At 40.1% G+C, this 16,106-nt stretch overlaps 1 protein-coding gene and 1 long non-coding RNA gene across 12 annotated transcripts in view; one reads left to right on the top strand and one right to left on the bottom strand.

Moving 5' to 3' along the window:
- LOC148129642 (uncharacterized) overlaps positions 1-11,825 on the bottom strand; it is a 121,664-nt gene extending 109,839 nt beyond the window's left edge. Inside the window, exon 1 of the long non-coding RNA XR_015750864.1 lies at positions 11,777-11,825. This is a non-coding gene — a long non-coding RNA (uncharacterized LOC148129642). The remainder of the gene's footprint in view (positions 1-11,776) is intronic.
- Positions 1-16,106, top strand: part of RBFOX1 (RNA binding fox-1 homolog 1) — a 1,983,080-nt gene that overhangs the window by 1,686,016 nt on the left and 280,958 nt on the right. The window lies entirely within an intron of this gene.

The raw sequence follows: 16,106 nt of genomic DNA, 5'->3' as shown, positions 1-16,106 counted from the left end.
GGAAGGAAGGAAGGAAGGAAGGAAGGAAGGAAGGAAGGAAGGAAGGAAGGAAGATTTTAATGGAACTAAGACCTTTGCTTCACACATCAGGGTCAACATAACTAAAATAGGAAATATATATATTAAAAGAAACTTAACCGTCCATCCATCCATCCATCCATCTACAATTTGTAATCCCTTCTAAATCCCAAAAGACCCTACACAGCATGAGATATTGAGTAAAAAGCATAGTAATATACAGGTAAAACTTGAAAAATTAGAATATCGTGCAAAAGTTCATTTATTTCAGTAATGCAACTTAAAAGGTGAAACTAATATATGAGATAGACTCATTACATGCAAAGCAAGTTAGTTCAAGCTGTGATTTGGCATAATTGTGATGATTATGGCTTACAGCTCATGAAAACTCCAAATCCACAATCTCAGAAAATTAGAATATTACATGCAATCAATAAAACAAGGATTGTACATAGAACAGTATCGGACCTTTGAAAAGTATAAGCATGCATATGTACTCAATACTTGGTTTGGGCCCTTTTTGTAGCAATTACAGCCTCAATGCAGCACAGCATGGAAGCTATCAGCCTGTGACACTGCTGAGGTGTTATGGAAGACCAGGATGCTTTAATAGTGGCCTTCAGCTCTTCTGCATTGTTCGGTCTCATGTCTCTCATCTTTCTCTTGGCAATGCCCCATAGATTCTCTATGGGGTTCAGGTCAGGCGAGTTTGCTGGTCAATCAAGCACAATAATCCCATGGTCATTGAACCAGGTTTTGGTGCTTTTGGCAGTGAGGGCAGGTGCCAAGTCCTGCTGGAAAATGAAGTCAGCATCCCCATAAAGCTCGTCTGCAGAAGGAAGCATGAAGTGCTCCAAAATCTCCTGGTAGACGGTTGCGTTGACCCTGGACTTAATGAAGCACAGTGGACCAACACCAGCAGATGACATGGCTCCCCAAATCAACACAGACTGTGGAAACTTCACATTGGACTTCAAGAATCTTGCAGTGTGTGCCTCTCCATTTTTCCTCCAGACTCTGGGTCCTTGGTTTCCAAATGAGATGCAAAAGTTGCTCTCATCAGAAAAGAGGACTTTGGACCACTGAGCAACAGACCAGTTCTGCTTTTCTTTAGTCCAGGTAAGAAAGACGCTTCTGACGAGGAATACGACATTTGAAGCCCATGTGCAGGATCCGTCTGTGTGTGGTGGCTCTTGATGCACTGACTCCAGCCTCAATCCATTCCTTGTGAAAGTCCCCAACACTTTTGAATGGCCTTTTCCTGACAATCCTCTCCAGGCTGTGGTCATCCCTGCTGCTTGTGCACCTTATTCTTCCACACTTTTCCCTTCCACATAACTTTCTATTAATGTGCTTTGATACAGCACTTTGGGAACATCCACCTTCTTTTGCAATTACATTTTGAGGCTTTCCCTCCTTATGGAGGGTGTCAATTATGGTTTTCTGCACAACTGTCAGGTCAGCAGTCTTTCCCATGATTGTGATTCCTACTGGACTAGACTGAGAGACCATTTAAAGGCTCAGGAACCCTTTGCAGGTGTTATGGCTTAATTAGCTGATTAGAGTGGGACACTTTGAGCCTAAAATATTGAACCTTTTCACAATATTCTAATTTTCTGAGATTGTGGATTTGGGGTTTTCATGAGCTGTAAGCCATAATCATCTCAATTATGACAAATCACGGCTTGAACTATCTTGCTTTGCATGTAATGAGTCTATCTCATATATTAATTTCACCCTTTAAGTTGCATTACTGAAATAAATGAACTTTTGCACGATATTCTAATTTTTCAAGTTTCACCTGTACGTCTATGAAGATTCTCAGTCATCAAGATCATTGTTGTATCAAAAGTGTTTTTTTTTTTAATTTTTGAAAAAGCAATTGGACTGATATTTTTTTTAAGGAAGAAGAAGAAAAAGATGTAAATTGCAGGAACTTTCATCTCCCAATGGAAACAACTTTAGGATCCCAAGTTAAATTTAGCAGTGTGGGAGGAAGCTTTGAATAGCCTGAGATAAATTAATTTATCTAATTAATCTCAGACTGTTCAAAGCTTCCTTCCATGCCAAGGGAGTGGAAAAGCACCAAGTCTAATTACCTTTTAGCATCAGATAAACTCTTACCTGTTCTCTCAGGTTCCTCATTTAATCTGCCTTTCTGCATCATGTTTATCTGGTGTGATTTGGCCTTTTTGTGATTTTATATCTTTTGAAGACTTTTAATTCCATACTGTTTTAACTTTTGAGCCGTGTGGGGTTTCTTTGCACCTCATGTTGAGCTTGCATTGAATGGAGAAGTGGATAAGACTGCTATGAATTAATGCATCCAGTAGATAAGAGTCACCATTTTTGTTACCTACAGAGCCCTATTAACCAGATCATTTTTTGGGGAGGGATGGGGTTAACATTGCAGACAGTGGAAATTTAAATGGCTTGTAGCTCTTAAATCACTTCAGTGGTGGCTCCTAAAAGCTAGCTGTGAGCTTGCAATTGGCAAAGATCTAAGTAGTAATGCCAAAGCTGTAGAAAAGGCAAGGAAAACTTGATGGAATTCTTAAGAGAAGAGATAGCTGGGAAGAAGAATTGATCATAAATAAAATTCCTTGTGCTTCTCCTGACCTTCCTTACTCCAGGCAGATTTATAGGGAGTCATGGTGGTGCAGTGGTTAGAATGCAGTATTGCAAGCTGACTCTGCTCATTGCCAGAAATTTGATCCTGATCAGCTCAGTGTTGACTCAGCCTTCCCTCCTTCCCAGGTCGGTGAAATAAGGACCCAGATTATTGGGGTGGGTGGGGTGGGCAATAGGCTGACTTTATAAACTGCTCAGAGAGGGCTGTAAAGCACTATGAAGCAGCATATATATCTAAATGCTATTGCTATTTGTGAAACACCCTGGGGGGAAATGAACATTACTTGCACAAACAGAGAAATATTGAGTGGCAGTATTTACTAATTGTCAACCGTCCCACACAGTTCAGTCAGCAAATATAGAATTGTGGGCCAGTTTCATTTTCAAAGAGTACAATTTTCTGAGCTGGGATGGATATGGAAGCAGCAAAGCTAATTCTAACGGGTTCCCACACTAATTGTATAACTAAACATCCTCTTTTTCCCCAACCATCCCAAAGTCATTTTATTTCCTCCAATGCACCGTGTTCATTTTATTTGGGTAACAGACTCAGCTTCCTCAGCTGGTTGACCTTGCTAAAATGCAGTATTGTTGACAAACTCTGCCAACTGCCAGGAGTTCGATCCTGACTGGTTCAAGGTTGACTCATGCGTCCATCTTTCCAAGGCCAGTAAAAGGAGGACCCCAAATTGTTGGGGACAATATGCTGACTCTGTAAATTGCTTAGAGAGGGCTGTGAAGGGCTGTTATGAAGCGGTATATAAGTCTTCAGTGCTATTGCTATTGCTACCTTTCAAAAGATTGAGATCCATCACCACCACCACTTCTGTGGAACTGTGTATGTGCACAGACACACAAACATACACACACACACACACACACTCATGTGCACACCCACATACACAAAATAATTCCCAAGTAAACATTGAAGGTTCACCGATAGAATAAGAGTCAATCCAGAGGTCAACTTGGTTGGAGATGTCTACCTCAGTTGAAATTCTCCAACTCAAGTTGCAAATGAGAATACTTTCTCCTCTGCTGAAGAGTATATAAAGACAGTTTCATCAACTAATTCATTAACACATAATTTTTACTGGTAAACAGCCAATGTCTGCTTTGACTTTCACTGAGAACCATATGAATTATGCAGCTAAAAACACCTTTTATTTTATATCTCTTTTTTTTTTGTCTAATGTTTGTTAGCTCCCTTGGTATGAAGCCACAAAATGTTGGCAAATTTTTGAACCTTGAAAGGAAAAGCATCGTAAATATAGTCCAACACTTCTAGCAGAAGTAGAAGCAGAGTTGCTACCATGAAGAGTTGAATGAAAATAAATATTAAGAGTCAGAAATATACAAATGGCAGAACTATATGTTCCAAACAGGGTTGACATTTATGCTAAAATTTAGTTCTGTGCCATTGCTAAAAAAGGAAACTGAGTACATCCACGAAAGTCACCAGGCACTGAACTTGACTGGTAAAAAGACTTTACTTTTAATGATTAATGTAAGAACTGTAAACTACAAAATCCATTTGTCTACAGCAAGCAACCGCAAGCAGATCAAAGAAAGAGCAAAACAGCACGAACAAAAAGATTATTTTTTCTTGCTTTCTCCCAGCTTCTCTCTGTTTAGCCCAAGCATATTTTACATATTTTGCACCTTCAAACTGGATGTTTTCAATGCTCCATCCATCCATCTCCCTTCCTCCTCCTCCTCCTCCTCCTCCTCCTCCTCCTCCTCCTCCTCCTCCTCCTCCTCCTCCTCCTCCTCCTCCGGACCAAATTCAGATGCAGAAGTTTTTGTTCCTTCTGCCCTCGGTACAAATATTCTCTCACACACTCAAAGGTCAGGTAAACAGAAAGCCAGACAAAAGAAGGGAAGGGGGGGAAAAAGCAGAATTCTGGGCTTCTGAACAGCCCACCTCCCCTCTTGCAGAGCAATGGCCCTTGGCAGACACTTCACAGGGCTCTGCTCTGATGCCATCAACTCCACATGATGATGCCAGATTACCTGTGGTGCTTTCACCTTGACGACTGAAGGGGCAGCGAGCTTGTATTGCCTGGTTAACTTCTTAGGGTGTGCCCAGCTCCTACTTACATGGAGCCTTAATTAGGCCTCATGACACAGTTGCTTTTGAAGTGGAAATGTTAAGTCCCAGGTGGGTCCTGTCACAGTGTCTAGGTGGCATTCAGAGATCAATACCTAGCTATCATGTCAGTGAGAGGGTTGTAGAGTCCCCAACGCTTCCCTCCATCTTAAGACCCCCAAATGCAGCAGGCCTGAAGTTAACAGCCTTCAAAAGTCTGGAAAGCAATACACCTACCTACCCACAGGAGAGATCCTTTCCATGACAATCAAGAGGAGAGTGGGGGCGAAATGAGATGCAGGGATTTAGAATATGCCAAAAGTTGCTGGATGTAACAGAAGCATATCTGAATTCCGGATTAATTTAATGACTGCTGGTTCCATAAGTATTGGATGTGAATGTCCAAAGTCTTTCTTCTTTTCCACAGACTCAGGGAAGTTTTGTTGCGTTGGCCTCTCCCTCTGCTGCCACAACACACACATAGGAATAGGAGTAATATGGGCAGAATAATCTAAGGAGCCCTGAGACTGACTTTGGAGAAGTCATCCAGAAGCTCTAGAGACAACACAAGCTGCACAAGAAGCACATGTTAAGTCCAGGCAGGCATGAATATATAAGGAAAAGATTCAGAAGGATTCCCTCCAGCCCTGGGCTAGCATAAGGCAGACTTGCAGAATTACGCTTCTATAGCTTATCTCAATAATTAGATTCAATTCAAGGTGTTGCTGTCAGCCTTGGAAGCCATCTCTTACTTGGAAGCTTCGAGGCTGCCACATTTAGTGCCTGGGAGTTTGGGAGGGGGGATTTCACAGACTCAACAACACTCTTTCACAGAGAGTCAAGGACAAGTCTCCCTGCACCTGGAGAGGAGTATCTGATAGGAAGGTCTCCAGTTGGGACGAAGATTTGATTGGGCCATGGGATGGATTGATGGGTGCAGGGGATGGATCTTCGATTTCTCTTTTGGGAAGGGAAAACCCGGAACTCTCAGATGCGGGTTTTCCCAGATGTGCCAATATGACAACTGTAATAAAAATTGAACTTTGAGAAAATGCTTGTCTTGGACTTTGTTGGTTTGGAGGTTGTTAGTTGGAATGCTGACAGTTGGTTTAACCTTTAAAGATCTTTGTTGCATGGGGCTGGGGTATTTGAAGGACTACCTCCCCCATTTATCCATCCCATCAGATTTAGCAAGAGAGACAACCCACAGGCCCCATCTCTTAGACATAGAGAAGAAAGGGACATTCTCAGTTGCGGTGGGGGCCACTTGGAGATCAGCTCTATCCCTCTTTATTTTCCTGAAGTCCTCAACATCTGGCTTTATCATCAGATCTGCTTTTTTTAGATTATTTTAATTGTGACCTTTATTATTTTTTATAAATATCTGAAGGCAGAAAAGGTAGCTAATACTCCTTCTTTCTCCTGTTTTCCTCAGAGCATCTTGTTGAGGTGAAATGGACTGAGAGAGATGGGCTGGCCCAAAGTTGCCCAGACATATTTTTCTTGCCTAAAGTGGGACTAAAAGTCACAGTCTCCTGTTTTCTAGCCTGGTGCTTTAACCACTAGACCAAACGGGCTATTTTGGGGACATCATAAGAGTTCAAAGCAAGATTGGAGTGTCTTGGCTCCTCTTGATTCCTAGACCTACTGGTGACCTTTGGGAGAATATTGGTTGCAGATAGCTGTGATGAGGAGAAAAACTGTAGATTTAGAAATGCAGGAGAATAATATGAAAAAAAAAAAAAGCCTAGCAAATTGAGATTCTAATCATATCATATTTGGGAAGACAGTTGGTAATTTATTGCTCCCAGGGAAGAAAACCACAGAAAGAATTTCAGTGCTAGTTGATAAGTGGTTTTTCAATTTAAATTTTCAAGATCAGATAGCTTTTTTAAAGCACGTTTAGGACTAAAACTGTATTCTAATTGGAGCATTGGTACCCACAAAATCAAGAGCTGAGTTGTTGAATGTAATGGAGATTAATAGTGTAAAATGTTTCTTTGTGGGTAAAACAAAACCTTTGCAAAGTAGATTTCACTCAGAAATATTCCAGACCTTGTCAGATTTGCTGGCATTTGTTCTGCCTATTCTTGCAAACCGAAATCACTGGATAGTACCTAGATATTTGGCTATTGGCTTTATTAAATCTGAAAACAAAAATAAGAAAAAAAGACCTCTGAAAACAGAAGTTGCCACAAACTGAACTACATTCAGATTTTCAAATCTAGGAATGCTCTCTTCACTACTCTGTTTATAAGCATTGCCTTACTTCCCCACAAACATTCATTTCCTGGGCTGCTTAAAATGCAATGGAAGCCCAACACATGAGTAATAAGTGCAATCAAAATAGGTTAAAATGTTATTTGCCATCAAAATTCCAAATGAATATAGAGCTTTCAATCTGGCACTGGGGGGAAAAGTGAAATTGTCAAGCTGTGAAATTTACTGTTTTCAGAAGTACTGATGGCCATAAATTTAACTTAGTGATAAAAATAGAGAAATGAATAGGGGGCAAAATTATCAAGAGCTATACCTACCCACCCACAAAAGTACAAAAAGAGACAGAGACAGAGAGGGAGGGAAGGAAGGAAGGAAAAAGGAAAGAGAAAGAAAGAAAGAAAGAAAGAAAGAAAGAAAGAAAGAAAGAAAGAAAGAAAGAAAGAAAGAAAGAAAGAAAGAAAGAAAGAAAGAAAGAGAAAGAAAGAAAGAAAGAAAGAAATGGCAGGGAGAGAGGGAGTAAGGAAAAGAAAAAGAAAGGAAAGAAACAAAGAAATCTTAAATTCTGAAGTTATACAAAAAGAAAAAGATTCCTGCACTGAATTCCAGTTGATGAAAGGGAATTTGCTTCTGAATATTTATTATTATTATAATTTTGTAAAGGAGAATTATGGTTGACGTCTGGCTTTCATTCCTCTAGGATACAGTGCTTAAAATGTCTTCCTTCCATTTTACAATTTCCTATGTTCTACTCAGTAGCCTCTCTAGCTTTGCACCCTTTCCAATTTGGAAGAGAAAAATAATAAACCACAGAGAATTGTATGCAATTCTATGGATGCATGGAAGCCAGAGAGACTCCATTCTGCTGGCGAGATAATTATATATTGAAAAACAAGCACTCACACACAGCCCCCTGTGTTATTTTAGCTCATCATAAAATAAGCCTGCTGTAAATCAGTTCACAAATACTACCAAGAGAAAACCGAAGTAATTTTTTCCAGCATTCTAAAGAATGTTAAAAAAAAACCCTCTCAAATGAGAAAAAAAAATGCAAGGCAAGTTTTAGGATACCACTATTTAAATATATTTTTAGGATGCAATGATAACATTTTTGCAGTCTTTGTAATCTGAATGCAGCCCTGGATATCACATAAAATGAGAGTTGTCTAACAGGCTATACTTTTAGGTGTGTTTGCATGTGCGCCTGTGTGCATGTTGCCTCCCTTTTAATCAAAATAGTTTACAATTCCTGTCCCCACTGTATTTGGTGGCATGGCACTAACGCTAGTATTTTTATTTTATTTTCAATTTTATTTCAAAACAGCAAGGGAAATCATCCAGAATGTGGTTTTTCAAGTAACTCGGTTTTCCAAAATCATATTTGTGTTGCAGTTAAGAATAAGTTAAGAAAGATTTCAGTTTGGAGACCTGTAGTCCTGTGCCCAAGGAATGAGCAATGCATAATTCACAGTCTGCAAATAACTTCCAATGGAGGTTTCTCTGTTAAACCCATACAACAGCCTTCTCCAATTTGAATGACTTTGAAAATTTGATTCCCAGAAGCTTTAGAGAAGTCTGTGTCTTTTAGAATTACAACTTATGGAGGCAAGTTGTTCCACTGATTAATTGTTCTAACTGTCAGGAAATGTCTTATTATTTCTAGGTTGCTTCTCTCCTTGATTAGTTTCCACCCGTTGCTTCTTGTCCTGCCCTCAGGTGCTTTGGAGAATAGCTTGACTCCCTCTTCTTTGTGGCAGCCCCTGAGATATTGGAAGACTGCTATCAAGTTCACCCCTAGTCCTTCTTTTAATCAGACTAGACATACCCAGTTCCAGCAACTGTTCTTTATATGTTTTAGCCTCCAGCCCCCTAATCATCTTTGTTGCTCTTCTCTGCACTCTACGAGTCTCAACATCCTTTTTGCATTGTGGTGACCAAAACTGGATGCAGTATTCCAAGTGAGGTCTTACCAAGGCATTATAAAGTGGTATTAACACTTCACATGATTTTTATTCTATCCCTCTGTTTATGCAGCCTAGAACTGTGTTGGCTTTTTTGGCAGCTGCAGCACACTGCTGGCTCATATTTAAATGATTGTCCACTAGGACTCCAAGATTCCTCTCACAGTTATTACTATTGAGCAAGGTACCACCTATATTGTACCTGTGCATTTTGTTTTTCTTGCCTAAATGTAGAACCTTACTTTTTTCACCATCTATCTATCTATCTATCTATCTATCTATCTATCTATCTATCTATCTATCTATCTATCTATCTATCTATCTATCTATCTATCGATCTATCTGTCTGTCTGTCTATCTATCTACCTATCTATCTATCTATCTATCTATCTATCTATCTATCTATCTATCTATCTATCTATCTATCTATCTATCTACATGGAAGATCAAAGAAGAAAATATCTCCAAAGGCTAGGTCATCTTGACAAATCCTCCCTCTATCCTCAGTCCCCAGCCTAGAGTGATCAAAAACTGGTTCATTAAAAAGCAAGCAAGCATAATCACTGTGTGCTAATCCTCGGATTCTTGTCTCTAATAAGATGATGAAAGTAGCTACAGGAACATCTCATGTTCCCCATTAAGTAGACCACCTGTTGCTGTAAGGAAGGGAGCCATGCAGAAGCCATCATTTCTCAGGCCAGAACCAGACAGCTGGAGTTGGCCTCTTCTACAAAATGAATGTGCAAGGCAGCTCTCATTATTGGGCAGAACAAAGTGTTTCTGCTTAATGATAAACTTATTATTTCTTTGTTAGTTTGGCGTCAGGGTGTATCTTGATGGTTGATGGGGAAAATCCAGTAATAAACACAGGAACTGAAAACTGGAACACCTACAGGCTGCTAACACCAATAAGAGCCTTGCACTTATTATACAAATGACTTAACAGTTCCAAACAAATGACCCAGTGGCTGGAACAACTCGGCTACAGAAATGTGGCTCTCTGAACTGGGATCATTAGCCTCTCCAATCCGCACAGTGTATTCAGAGCGGACACCTTCAAAGAGGATGTTGGAGAACCCTGGAACAGGCTCTTGTTGGACAACCAAACTGATGTTCTAATGATCACCCCACAAAAGTCAGTCATGAAAAACCCTGGCTGGTTTGCTGATCCCGCTTGAGATCTAAAACATTCAGCAGAGGAGGAGGGAATATAAGATGGTAAAAATCAGTTGAAAAAGATTGGAACTCTTTCTTTCTTTTTCTTCCTTCCTTCTCTTCCTTTCTCTCTCTTTTCTTTTTCTTTTTTCTTCCTTCCTTCTTTCCTTCTCTTCCTTCTTCCTTCCTTCTTTGTCTTCCTCTCTTCCTCTTCCTCTTCCTCTTCCTCTTCCTCTTTCTTTTTTCTCTTTCTTTTTTCCTTTCCTTTCCTTTCCTTTCCTTTCCTTTCCTTTCCTTTCCTTCCTTTTCCTTTCCTTTCCTTCCTTCCTTCCTCTTTCCTTTCCTTCCTTCCTTCCTTCCTTTTCTTTATAAATATAAAGAAAACAGCCAGAAAGGCTATTTTCTGTCATCATTATCTTTAACCACCTGGCAGCAGGAGAAGAAATGTTCTTCCAAAGGCCCAGGGGTGTTCACTGGAATATCCTATTTTAGCTCCTATAATTGTTAGCCAAATGATTCATGGGTACAAATCAGCCAAAGAGGCCATATGAGTGAGAACCACTAAAAAAACAAATGCAAAAATGGGATCCCAGAAATGAATCCCAGAAATGAGTAACCAATTTATTCTTTACTATAGGGAACTAATCTAGGTCTACCAGGAGCTGTGTAGAAAGAGGCATCATATTTTAAAGGCTGAGCTGGGCTACCATGGAAAACCTTTAGTCAAGAGGTACAGGCCAGGTTATCTCAATGTCCAAGGAGAACTTTGGCCCTTCTCTTCTGCAGTCCTATTATTTATTTATTTATTTATTTATTGTTTGTTTGTTTGTTTGTTTGTTTATATTTATTTATTTATCATTTTTTAATTATATAAAATAAACAAAGAAGAAAAGAAAATAGGAAATTAAGGGAAGGAAAGGGAGCGGGGAAAGGGGGGAATGTGAGATATAAGGGGAAAGAGAAAAGGAAAGAAAAAGGGGCATTGACTTCCAACTCTTCTTAGCACAGTACAAGATAAACACACCCCAACCTCAATTTTTTGCTTTTGCGCATTAATATACAGTATAACTAGCCATTCCTATAACACTCAAATCTTTCTAATCAACAAAGTCAAAGTTTCATTTTTTTTTTCTTCACAAGCACAAATTCCAGAAGTGATATCCAAATAAGAATATATTTTCCTCTGAATAAAAATGATCAGCTTTGTGATGATCCAGGGTGGAATACAAAATAAACACAGTCACAAAAAACAGATGAAGCCCCTTTTATTCCTTCACTTTGCTTCCAAGCTCCAAATACTCTTGAATGGAGACAAAAAACTCCCACAGGAGCAGTTACAAGAAGGAGGAAATGCCGTTTAAATTATAAAAAGTAAAAAACAACACAAACCAGGCAAAATAAGGTCTTGAAGACCTCCATAGATATCAGAACACACACTAGGAAGGATGCCAAACTCAGAGAGGAACCATAAACTAGAGATATTTCTATGCTTTGTTTCCAGCACTCTCCCGTACACATGTCCGTCCTCTTATCCAATTGTCACAGCTGCAGCCCATGAAGAGGATCAAGGCCCTCTCCTCCCCTGTAGACCACATCTCTCCCTTATCCTCTCTTCCCTGCATGCCCTAGGATGGAGAGCGGATGGGCCTGGGTCCTCCTTTGGCTGCCCAGCCAGCCTCTGCCCTTCCCCAGCCTTCACCACAACCTCCGGAGCCACACTTCCACTCCATGTTGGCTGTTCCTCCTCTCCCTCAGAGTCAGTCTCCATCAGGGGCATGACAGCTTAACCATTCCTGCTTTATCTTCCTTGCTAGGGAAATAAGGTACACTCTGTCAGGATGCGCAAAGATGGGAATCGGAGCTTCCTCACACTATAACAGGGCTTCCCAACCTTGGCCATTTGAAGACACATGGACTTCAGCTCCCAGAATGCCCCAGCCAACATATCATACCTCCAGACCTCTCAAAGTTGCCACGGTTGGGAGACCCAGCACTAGAAGTCTTACAATGCACTTGAAGCAAGGTTAATCTACCTGTTATAGATCATGAGCCTTGGTGGCACAGTGGTTCAGAGTGCAATACTGCAGGCTACTTCACTGTCTGCCATTTGGCAGTTCAAATCTCACCAAGCTCAAGGTTGACTCAGCTTTCCGTCCTGTTGTGGTTAGCCGGCAGCAGGTGTGGACTCAGATGAGGGGCCAGGACCATTAGGGAGTGGACTGCTGCCTTCAGAGATTGTGGGGGCTGGCAGCAGTGATGAAGAGGTTCCCGAGGAGTCTGTGCCAAGTGCGTGTGCGCGCAGGGCTGCTCTCAGGAAAGAGCAGCTGCAGCAGCCCGGGAGACTCGGGAGTAAGGCTGCAAGGTAATGGCCCCTCCTTCAAGAAGATCAAAGCCAGCTGTGAATCAGACGTTCTTTGCAGGAAGCAAAGACGTTTTGAAACTCAAGCCTTGTGGACATTGCAATATCTTAAGTTGGTTTTTGAAGACTATATCTCTAGGTAACCTTATCTGTTATTCTTGGCAGCCTCACACAATTTTGGCAAGGCTTGTGCTTATCAAAGTTAATTAGTTTGCAGCAGCCTTTTAACCAGGGATTCGTAAGAATCATTAAAAGGTTTCTGTTCCCTTTCTGTTTGTTTTATTGGAAAAGGGTCAGAACACATCCTTCCGAGGTGGGTAAAATGAGGACCCAACATTGTTTGGGGGGGGGGGTGTAATATGCTTACTATGTAAACGGCTTAAAGAGGGCTGTAAAGCACTGTAAAGCGGTATATAAGTCTAAGTGCTATTGCTATAGTTATCCACATGTGATATGCAACTGTGGCTTCATATGGATTGTGGAAACCTACTTCTCCTTTAACTGAGCATGTGAAGGAAATACTGTAAGACAAAGTAGAGGAATATCAGGAGAAGTAGATTCATCCTGAGACATTCCCACAGGCTACCACCCCTTCGAGGACATGACCTTGTTATTTTGTGCTCCAGACCTATGGGCTACTTTGATGCTCTTCGAAACACATGTCCCTAGGAGGGGGTGAGTCAGAGCCCTGTAGCATTTGCTGAATGCTCATTAATTGGTCCTTCTGATGTGTGTCACCTTCATGCAAAGGCATGGACTTTGGTCACTGAAGCAAAGTGCATTGAAACCCCACCCCCAAAAAACAGAAGGAAATATTTTAGCCCCACATGTCTTTTTCTGGACTTAATTAAATAAAAGCAAAAAAGTTGCCTCGTTTCACCCTTGAAGAGCTCTGAATTGGAAGTTCTTCAGACATCAGAAGTTCCTCAGGAGGGACCTGGCCATCAAAAGGGTCTCATTATAGAGCCATTTTAATTTTATGTGGAGGACGTTCCTGATAGATTCCATATATTGGCATACAACTCCAGAAAAATACATCCCACAATACATACATATGGAATCCGCACCAATTTATTCAAGGCCTGAACGTATTGATTTTTTTTCAGGACTGAAAATTGTGAGGTTATTATCAATACTGCAAATAAATTAGAACTCAATACTGTTTTCAGGCTACCTCTTGATGGTTGCTTTTTTTAACTCACCTCTCAATACTAAAATCCAGTTTTATTTCAGTAGCACAAGAAGAAAGTTAGTGTCAAGCACACATCTTTGAAAGCCCTCAGGACACGGTCAAGTATAAATTTTATAACCTGTAATGAAACTTTATGAAAGTTTGCTTCTCTCTAGGTAGCAAATGCACATCAATAGTTGGCAAGGGATTTCTCTATGCTGTATAGCAAATCTGCATTATTGATTGTCTTATTATTACACTGTGTTTTAAAGGGGACACATCTTTATTCAATGGAGATACATTTAGATATATATTTAGAGTGGTTTCTTTGACTTTTTAAACAGTTTGGGAAAATTGGTGATTTACTCTTCGTGGAAGAAAGAAAAATATACTTTAAGTTAGAGCTTAGGGAGTCTTTGATTTTTTTTTTTTAATTTTAAAAAGAATTTAGAATCATTTTTTTTTTCCTGGGTTTCAATTTTATTTCAAAACAGCAAGGGAAATCTTCCAGAATGTGGTTTTTCAAGTAACTCAGTTTGCTAAAATCACATTTTTGTTGTAGTTAAGTTGGGAAAGATTTCAGTTTGGAGACCTGTAGTCCTGTGCCCAAGGAATGAGCAATGAGTAATCTACAGTCTGCAAATAACTTCCAATGGTGGTTTCTCTGTTAAATCCATAGAACAGCCTTCTCCGATTTGAATGACTTTGAGAATTTTACTCCCAGAATTCCCTAGCCAGCATACTGAGAATTTAGAGAAGTCTGTGTCTTTTAGAATTCATAGAATAATGAAGTCAGAAGAGACTTTGGAGGTCTTTATTCCATCCCCCTGCTCAAGCAAGAGATCCTATACCAGAGGTCTTCAAACTTGACAGCTTCAAGACCCAGAATTCCTTCTCCAGTCATGTCAGCTCAGAAATTTTGTTTATTATTATTTTTTTATTTGTCAATTGCTTATAAGATAATAGGTATAAGTAAAAACATAGTTACGAATACATGGATACATATAAGAAAAATTAAAAATATATATAAAAAAACAATAGGACAGGGATGGTAGGCATGTTGGTGTGCTTATGTATGCCCCCTACAGACTTCTTAGGAAAGGGGTGAAGTCAATAGTAGACAGTCTAAGGTTAAAGTTTTGGGGGTTTGAGGAAGAAACCACAGAGTCAGGTAGAGGATTCCAGACATTGACCACTCTGTTGCTGAAGTCGTATTTCTTACAATCAAGTTTGGTGCGATTAACCTTGAGTTTGTATCTATTGTTTGCTCTTGTGTTGTTATGGTTGAAGCTTGACAGCTAGGACATTGCAATGTATGATTTTTAGAAGCCCACAAGTCTTAAACTTGCCAAGTTTGAAGACCCTTGCCCTATACCATTCCTGACAAATGGCTCTCCAGTCTCTTTTTGAAAGTCTCTAATGATGGAGCACCCACAAGTTCTGAAGGCAAGCTGTTCCATTAGTTGATTGCTCTCACCATCAGAAAAAGTTTCCTTAGTTCTAGGTTGCTTCCCTCCTTTGTTAGTGTCAGCATTCCAAGTAACAAACTCCAACTCAAAAAAACTCCAAGACAAACATCTTCTCAAAGTTCCATTTTATTAGAGTTGTCATATTGGCACATCTGGGAAAACCCAAAGCTGACAGTTAGTTTCCATCCATTATTTCTAGCCTTGTCTTTTGGTGCTTTGGAAAACACTTTGACCCCTTTGCTTTTGTAGGAGCCCCTCAAATATTGGAAGACTGCTATCATGTCCCCCCAGTCCTTCTTTTCACTAGACTAGCCATACCCAATTCCTGCCACTGTTCTTCCTATGTTTTATCCTCCAGTCCCTTATTCTTGATGCGCTTCTCTACACTCTTTCAGAGTCTCAACATCTTTTTTTTTTACATTGTGGTGACCAGAACTGGATGCAGTATTCCAGGTGTGGCCTTACTAAGGCTTTGTAAAGCAATGCTAGAACTCCACGTGGTCTTGATTTCTTCCTCAAGACTTTCTTGTTGGCCTCAAAGCCTTTGGTTGTTGAATCAGCCCATCTGTAAGAGTTAGAATACTAAATAACTGCAAGTTAGTCTTGATCATGCTATGGTCTCTCTCTCTCTCTCTCTCTCTCTCTCTCTCTCTCTCTCTCTCTCTCTCTCTCTCTCTCTCTCTCTCTCTCTCTGTTATGTTTTAATCTTCTTGATCTATATTTTCAATTCTAATCCTAATCTCAGCCTCCCAGGTGCAAAATTGCAAATTTATTTGTTTGCTTATTGATTTTACATTCTGCTCATCTTGCAATCCAGAATAGCCATCCAAACCGACTCAGTTAATAAATACATAAAAATAAAAGTCAATTAACCTGAAGGATATCCACCTTGGGAAAAACTGAATGTAGACTGTTCTTAGAAAGCCATTATTCTCTCTGGAACTGTACATTTTGCTAAACTGGAGTGTGTTTTTATGTTTAGCATGTTACATGGACTCAGGCTAGCCTAGACTAATAGATTGCGGTAGTGCTGAAA

Source organism: Notechis scutatus, chromosome 12 (genome assembly GCF_049901735.1).
Source record: "Notechis scutatus isolate UNSWTSFEM ecotype Mainland chromosome 12, rNotScu1.2, whole genome shotgun sequence".
Taxonomy (NCBI): Eukaryota; Metazoa; Chordata; class Lepidosauria; order Squamata; family Elapidae; genus Notechis; species Notechis scutatus.
The sequence above is the reverse complement of the archived record's forward strand: the minus strand, read 5'-3'. Positions and strand labels throughout refer to the sequence as shown.